Source organism: Arachis hypogaea, chromosome 1, assembly GCF_003086295.3.
Source record: "Arachis hypogaea cultivar Tifrunner chromosome 1, arahy.Tifrunner.gnm2.J5K5, whole genome shotgun sequence".
NCBI lineage: Eukaryota > Viridiplantae > Streptophyta > Magnoliopsida > Fabales > Fabaceae > Arachis > Arachis hypogaea.
In genome coordinates, this window is record NC_092036.1 from 42,989,904 (window position 1) to 42,997,545 (window position 7,642).

A 7,642-nucleotide genomic window follows, 5' to 3' on the forward strand; every position below is an offset into this window, starting at 1 on the left:
AGTATAGATTAGGCATTCAAAGCAAAATCTTTTAGTTAACAATAAAAAATAGAAATGTACCTAGGAACAAAAATGTTGGCACAAAATTAAACTCCAATGTGATACCTACTAAACCCAATGCTGGGTATAAGTAGATCATATCAAATTCAGATTCCACCATTCTAGCATGTGTAAGAGGATTAACCTGATCAAAATCTTGAAGCTGTTTTATAGCCTTAGCAATTTCCTCCTGGTTTTTCTCGTCCCACTTTTCTTTCTTTCTTTTTGACAGTGAACATTTCATAAGAAGAAAAGGGAAATTATATCCATTTACCAAGGGTAAGAAACCAAAAAGAAGACTCAATATTTCTCAAGATTGTGATTCTACCTTCAAACAAGAAGTCAATTCTTCTATAAAAAGCTCATAAACAAATTTGTAACCAATATGCCATTCACCAGAAGGATTTTTCCATGAAGTATTGTTGATCAAAGATGCCCCTGTTCAACATTTTTTCATGAAACTCTAACCTCAAACAACAGCTTAATAATTGAACAGTTTAAGTTCATTGACTAACAAGAAAAAAGTTGTGAAAAAAAAAGAAAAAGAAAAAGACAATTGCATGCAAGCACACAAAGTTACAAAGAGGAAAAACAGAATGGAGAAAGAAAGAATGGAGACAATTTGGAGGAGGAAAACTTAAAGGGCTTCTTGTTATAACAAAGAATAAAGAATCACCAAAACTGTTTGAAAGAGTATTTTCTGATCTTTAATATTAAAACACAATAGAACAAATGTGTTCCGAAAATATGAACAAGAGCATTGTTAATAAGTTTTAAATTGATATCTTGTGATAAAAAATTAAAATTGTATATAGCCTCATTATTTGAAGAATGTCAGACCATCATAACTTGCATATAAAGGCTATAAAAATGGTATATAGCCTCACTAGTTGAAGAATGTCAGACCATCATAACTTGTATATAAAGGTATTTAATATTCCCAACCACTAACCTGATGCACCGCAAATACAACCATCAGCATCTGCCTTCACCACCTTTGAGGTATCAACATCTCCACTGCCAAAAACTGAAGATACAAAAAAGCAATATACATTTATTTTAAAAACTAATATAAACTCAAAAATTATCAGCTAAGAAACAACAACAACAACAACAAAAGATTTTCTTTTTACCAATTAATGACATCAAGAATTTTGGGTTTCTCATCTAAGGTAACCTGCAATCCAGCAGCGGCTGGGTCTACGCCAAAATTTGTAAACATACAAATCGAATAATTGAACAAACTTGCACTATCATATGAAACTGTAACAAATAACATCAGAACATACAAGTACACCAGAACATGCACACCAAAATGTATTTTAAAACTAGAAAACTAGATTCCACAGATCCAGTAGCTGAAAACTAGATTGCCACCAAAATAACTTTACATTATTACTAGTATGAAAATTCATCATTTAATATAAGGAAACAGGATACATGAATCTGATCATGAAGACAACAGGAAAAAGAAGAAAAGCAATAGTAATGAAAGTTTAGTAGTGCACTGTAGCATGCTCATGAAGTACACAGCACAGAAAGCAAGTATATGATACATTCATCACATATATGTGTATATTGAGTTATTGACACAACGCAACACAACAACAACTTCGAGTTTTAGTAATTAGAAATACTAATAAGAAGTGAAATGTTCCCTTTTTAAAAGCACTAAACGAAATAAAATATTCTGTTTCTCCTCCTTTATTTCAATATCAATGCTATATTCAGCTTTCATTTATAGCATAGCTCAACAAATGCTGTAAACAAAGCTAACTACTACATCACTATCACTATCTACCATTAACAACTAACTACTCATGCAAGCTCAATAACTCTTAGTAGTACTGGAGCAAAACAAAGTGCTATACACTTAATTAATTTGAAAATTAACAAAAAGGAACTAAAAATAAAATTAAATAGAAAAAGTTGAAGAAAGTGAGAATGAGAATAAGGTCAACGCGGAGGAAGAGAATACCGAAGATGGCGATGAGAACACCGCAGCCATCGTAGTTAGGGTAATCTTGGAGGAATCGATCGACGGCAATCTCCTTGTTAGGCATGTGTGAGGCCAAGAAGGTTGTCTCGTTCAACTTGAAATCAGAGGAAGCATCATCATTACCATCATCGTCATGTTAAGGAGTGATTATTGAAGAACAAGGCATTGACTTAGCTTTTCTCTCTCTCTGAAATCCAATCCCTAATTAATCAAATCACAAGAGTGTGTAGCTTCCTCACTCTTCAGCGAATGTAGTGTCTGTTGCAGTGTTGGAAGATTAATGGTTATGATTACGATGATGAGGTAGTTGGTAGTAACAATAATCGACACCAATGTTAGCACACCAACAACATTAACTCTAATAGATTCTATTTTGTTAGTCCCAAACCACTCCAAATTAAATGCACTAGTGAAATCATCAACATTAAAAACATGAGTAAGCTTACTAGTCTCAATAACAACCAAGGTTCATGACCTGTCTTCTAAGCTCCCATTTCCAAACTTAAAAGGTATCATCTGATTCTGACAAATTTATAAAAATATTTTTAAAAATTATTCTCATACTGCAATTTACAACTTGGTTTAGATATTGAATGAAATATACTAAAAAGATTTGCTATTGAGCTTTCTCTTCTTCGAATAAGTAAAACAAACAATTTAATTAGTAGAAAAACCTAAGAGCAGAACCAAAATCAGGATTTAGAGTGAGCAAAAAATCTGAATAAAAAAACATATACTGCGACGCCAATAGCTCCGAACACGACTTAGCGATGTTGAGGAGAAGACATATGCAAATATTGAGGAAAATAGGATTCAAATTTTGTAAGTGATAAACCTATATTTTATGATATATTCTGTGCTTAATTTGAGTGATTTATTCAATCCTTCACCCACATATTCATGTAAATTGCATGGTTTTACTTTCCCTTCCTTATTATGTGATATTTGTGAAAAACATGTTTTCTATGCTTTGAAATTAATTATTTTAATTACCCTTTATTATCATTCGATGCCGTGATTGGTGTGTTGAGTTGTTCTAGATCTCCCAAGGCAGGAATGGCTTAAAGGATGGAAAGGAAACATACAAAAATGGAAGGAAAGCATAAAACGGAGTTTGTGAAGAAACTGGCAGCGACGCGATCGCATGGACGACGCGACCGCGTGCCAAGAGCGAAGAAGCAGCGACGCGGCCGCATGACTGACGCGACCGTGCACCTAAAGAAGAACATCTATAACGCGGCCGCATGACTGACGCGACCGCGCGACAAGGAAAACTCCAATTGACACGACCGCATGACCCATGCGGACGCCTGACAGAGGCCATACACCAGAAATTGCAGAAAAAACTCATAGTGAATTCTGAAGCCCTTTTTGGCCCAAATCCAAGTCCAGAAGGCATAGACCAGAGATTATGAAGTGGGGGAATGCATCCATTCAGAGAGTCTCCAAATTTTTAGTCACTTTCCATGATTTAGGTTTAGTTGGAGAGAGGTTCTCTCCTCTCTCTTTAGGATTAGGATTTAGATTTAGGATTTTATTTGCTTGAGGATTATCTTTTTATCAGGTTCAATATTCCTTTTTTATTACTTGTTTTGTCAATTTAGTTTATAAATTCTTCTATGTTACAGATTACTCTTTCGAATTAATGTTATTTGAGGTATTTCAGTTAATATTGCTTTCTTTTATTTATATTATTGATTATTCCCAATCTGAAGATATTTTTATTCCAGTAGATTTAATTCCTTTTTCCTTTTGGTCTTGGTTAAGAAATCAGTAACTCAGGAGTTATCTTAGCTCAACATAATTGATAACTGTTATCTTTGCTAATTGAACTGAACTTCAATAATCCCAACCTTTTCTTAGAAAATAAATAGGATTCGAAGGTCAAACTAATTAGTCCCTTGACTTTCCTTTGCTTTAGCAAAGGTTAACTAAGTGGAATTAAGATTCAACTTTCATTATTATTGATAAGAATAACTAAGTCTGGACTTCCAATTTCTCATACCATGCCAAAGGGTTTGCTTTACAGTATTTATTTATTTTAATTGCCATTTAAATTATTTGCCATATTCATTCCTCATTCTCAAACCCCAATTTACAATCTCCATAACCAATAATAAGAACATACCTCCCTGCAATTCCTTGAGAAGACGACCCGAGGTTTAAATACTTCGGTTATCAATTTATTTAGGGGTTTGTTACTTGTGACAACCAAAACGTTTGCACGAAAGGATTTCTGTTGGTTTAGAATCTATATCTACAATGCGACTATTTTTATAAAATTCTTTACTAGCAAAAATCCTAACGTCAAAATGGCGCCGTTGCCGGGGAATTGCAAATGTGTGCCTTATTATTGGTTATTGTAAATATTTTTCAAAAAAAAATATTTTTCTTTTACTTGTTTATTTGTTTCTCCTTTTTTCCCCTTATTTCTGATAACTACTATGAATTCTCACCCCTCTCGCTTTGAGTTTGGTTCTAACTTTGTTGAAGGAAATAGAAACCACAGCAGGAATATGCATCAAGGTCAAACCAATCAAGGATGGATGGAGCCTAGAGGATCTAATCAACCCTTTAGGCAACAACACCCTCCAAGATATCATGGACAACGACCATTCTACAATGCATACCCAGCTGAAAGATATGGTGGACAAACTTGTAACTACCAACAAGCCCCACCCTGTGCTCAGAGACCATCCTCTCGACATAACTTCGAACCACCACACTCACAAGCTTCTTTTCACCATTCACTACCACATGATCCTTATCCACCCCAACACCAATCCAATTATTCCCACGAACCACCACTCCCTTATGCACCATGTTCATATCCATCAAGCCAAAAATCACAAGTTCGCTTCGAGGAATCAGTAAACCAGTTCAATGCAACCCTTCATCAACTGGAGCAAGCAATAAATCAATTATCTTCCAGACGTTTAGACACTCAACAGACTCCCATGGCTTCATGTGGAGAATCTAATGAGGAACGCAGCACGAAGAAGACACAAGAAACTCCAGTGGACAGCATAGAGCATAACTTCATACTGGAACAAATAGAGGAAGCTGTCATTGTAGAAGAAGAAGAGTTGGTTGAAGATTTAGGAGATGCCGAACCGCCACCTGAATCTAGAGTTATGGAGAATCCCGTCAAGAACGCTATAATTGATGCTAAGGAGGATAGTGCACAGCCTCCAATGCAGATATCTTATGAAGAAATGGACGGAATAACTCAAGACGCATGTTTCCTTAATGATGATAGTCACCAGTCAAGTCCCCCTAGTGATGAACTTGCACCCGCAAGTGAATTCTTTGATATAGAAGAATCTTCCCCAAGTGAATACGAAGATGATGCAGAGGTCGACTTTTCTCAACCTCCTAATTATGACTCAAGTGATGAGGAAGATATGGAAGACTTTGACTAGGACATGGCTGGAATGGAAAAAGTTTGCAAAGAAGTAGAGGAATTCACTGAAGACCACAAGGGAGTAAAGCTTGCAGAACCACTGGAAACACCTATCCCAATGCCACTACCACCCAATACAAACCTCAAGTGGGTAAAATCCTTAGCTTTTATCTTTACTTTTCCACTTGAATATGGGTTGCTTGAAACAGATGGCCAGCTTAGAGCTCTCTGCGGCTTTAAGAGTAAGAGGGAAATGGCTCATACTCAGAGCTGGTGCACAAGGTTCAATAAGGTTCCAAAATTCAACTCGAAGTACAATGGTTGGTATCATGCTCAATTGAATGGATCACGGAGAATGTTTGGTCACCGTGGTGAGAATCTACTTTTTAAACCGCCCGGATGGAAACATGTAGATCAAGACGGAGGCGGATTTAAAAGCAAAGCTTGGGATCATGGATTCTATGCTGACATTCGTCACCCCGGGAGCCTGAGAATCTGTTTGAAGCTGCTCAGAAAGCTTTACATGCCTAGTTTGGGACCCCGGAGGCTATTGGCATTCCAAGCATTGGTGGAGATTTTTGGATGAATTTAAACATAAGCCGCCATAACAGGAAGCTCATCCAATGTCCAACTTAAGGACTTTAACCAAAAGTGCTAGGTGGGAGATAACCCACCATGGTATGGTCGTTTCTTTTTCAGTTTTATTTTGTGTTATTTATTTTTATTTCCTTTTTAATTGAACCTGAATATTATTCATTCGCATTGCATATTGCATAATTGCATACCTGCAAAAAAAATAAAAAAAGGGAAAAACACGCTGGCGACGCGGCAGCTTCGCTGGCGACGCGGCAGCTTCGCTGGCGACGCGGCAGCTTCGCTGACGCGTCCGCGTCACTAGTGCGTTGGGTAGAAAAGAATTGAACAGAAAGTCACACAAGAGCGTGGCTGGAGGCGTGCCAGTGGCACAAATCGACCCACGCGACCGCGTTGCCGACGCGTCCGCGTCACATTGGAATAATGGCCTCCCACGCGACCGCGTGCCCTGATTTTCGACATAAAGAGGGTGCACAACGAATTATTGTGCGAGAGTGGTACTGGATTGGTGCTGAACGCACAATTCTACCCACGCGGACGCATGGCTCACGCGTCCGCGTCATTCCCTTCTAAAGCCCACTCACGTGATTGCATGCCCTACGCAATCGCGTCACCCTGAATTTGGCAAATAAAATAATTCGAACAGAGAGTTGTGCGAGCGCGAGGCTGCCCTCGCGCCAGTAGCATAAAACGTGTAACGCGACCGCGTGACCGACGCGACCGCGTCGATTAACTTCAAACGCAAGTCACGCGACCGCGTGCCCCACGCGTCCGCGTCGCTTGCGCCGCACAGCTTATCCTAGTTTGCCAAATACCTTATCTTTTCCTCCCCAATCCGAATTTTTCCCTCCCTCCTTTCTTACTCACTTCTTTCCCTTCTCATTCTTCTTATCTTTCATTTTATTTATTTGCATATTTCATTCATTGCATTTTAATTTAGTGCATATTTTTCTTTTCTTTTCTAAATTTATTATTTTTCCTTTGGTGTTGATTTTCTTATTTAACTGTTGCATCTTTCTGGTATAATTTTTAGTGACTTGTTTCACAATATTGGGTGATGCTATTTTTTTGTCAATGTCAATCTTTTATGATACCTGTATTCCTTTTGCATTGACATGAACTTACATTGTCTTTCATTACCCACTCTCTTCCCCATTGTTGTACATTTTGTACCACTGGCATGCCATGGCTTCTATTGTTTTCTCCCGTACATGTTGAAGTTTCCATGTAAATGAGACCCTTATCATTTGGCATTAACCCATCCATACTTCATTTTTTTTTCTTATCTTTATTTCTGGGTTACTTTTCTTCCCTTTCTTCTTTCAGGATAGCCACCCGGAGGGGAACCGGAAGACGTTTACATGGGGAGACAAGACAAGTCCATCTACACAATCTTTGGAGAACAGCATCAGTTGGAACAACCCGTCCACCTGCACATCTTAGCATGCACCGAGGACGGTGCAATCTTTAAGTGTGGGGAGGTCGATACCGATCTCCATGGGTTAGTTACTCTTCTGTCTTAACACCAGTGGTTTATTTTCCTTGTTAGTTGTTGCATTTGCATGTTTGTTTGATTTTATGCATTTAGTCACTACTTGGTTGAAGTA

At 37.8% G+C, this 7,642-nt stretch overlaps 1 long non-coding RNA gene across 1 annotated transcript; it reads right to left on the minus strand.

Moving 5' to 3' along the window:
• Positions 1–361: 361 nt before the first annotated feature.
• LOC140183943 (uncharacterized) lies at positions 362–1,065 on the minus strand. Its single transcript, XR_011880524.1, has 2 exons — positions 992–1,065; positions 362–477 (listed from the first exon to the last, which is right to left on the minus strand). It is a non-coding gene; the product is annotated as an uncharacterized lncRNA (long non-coding RNA).
• Positions 1,066–7,642: the final 6,577 nt, after the last annotated feature.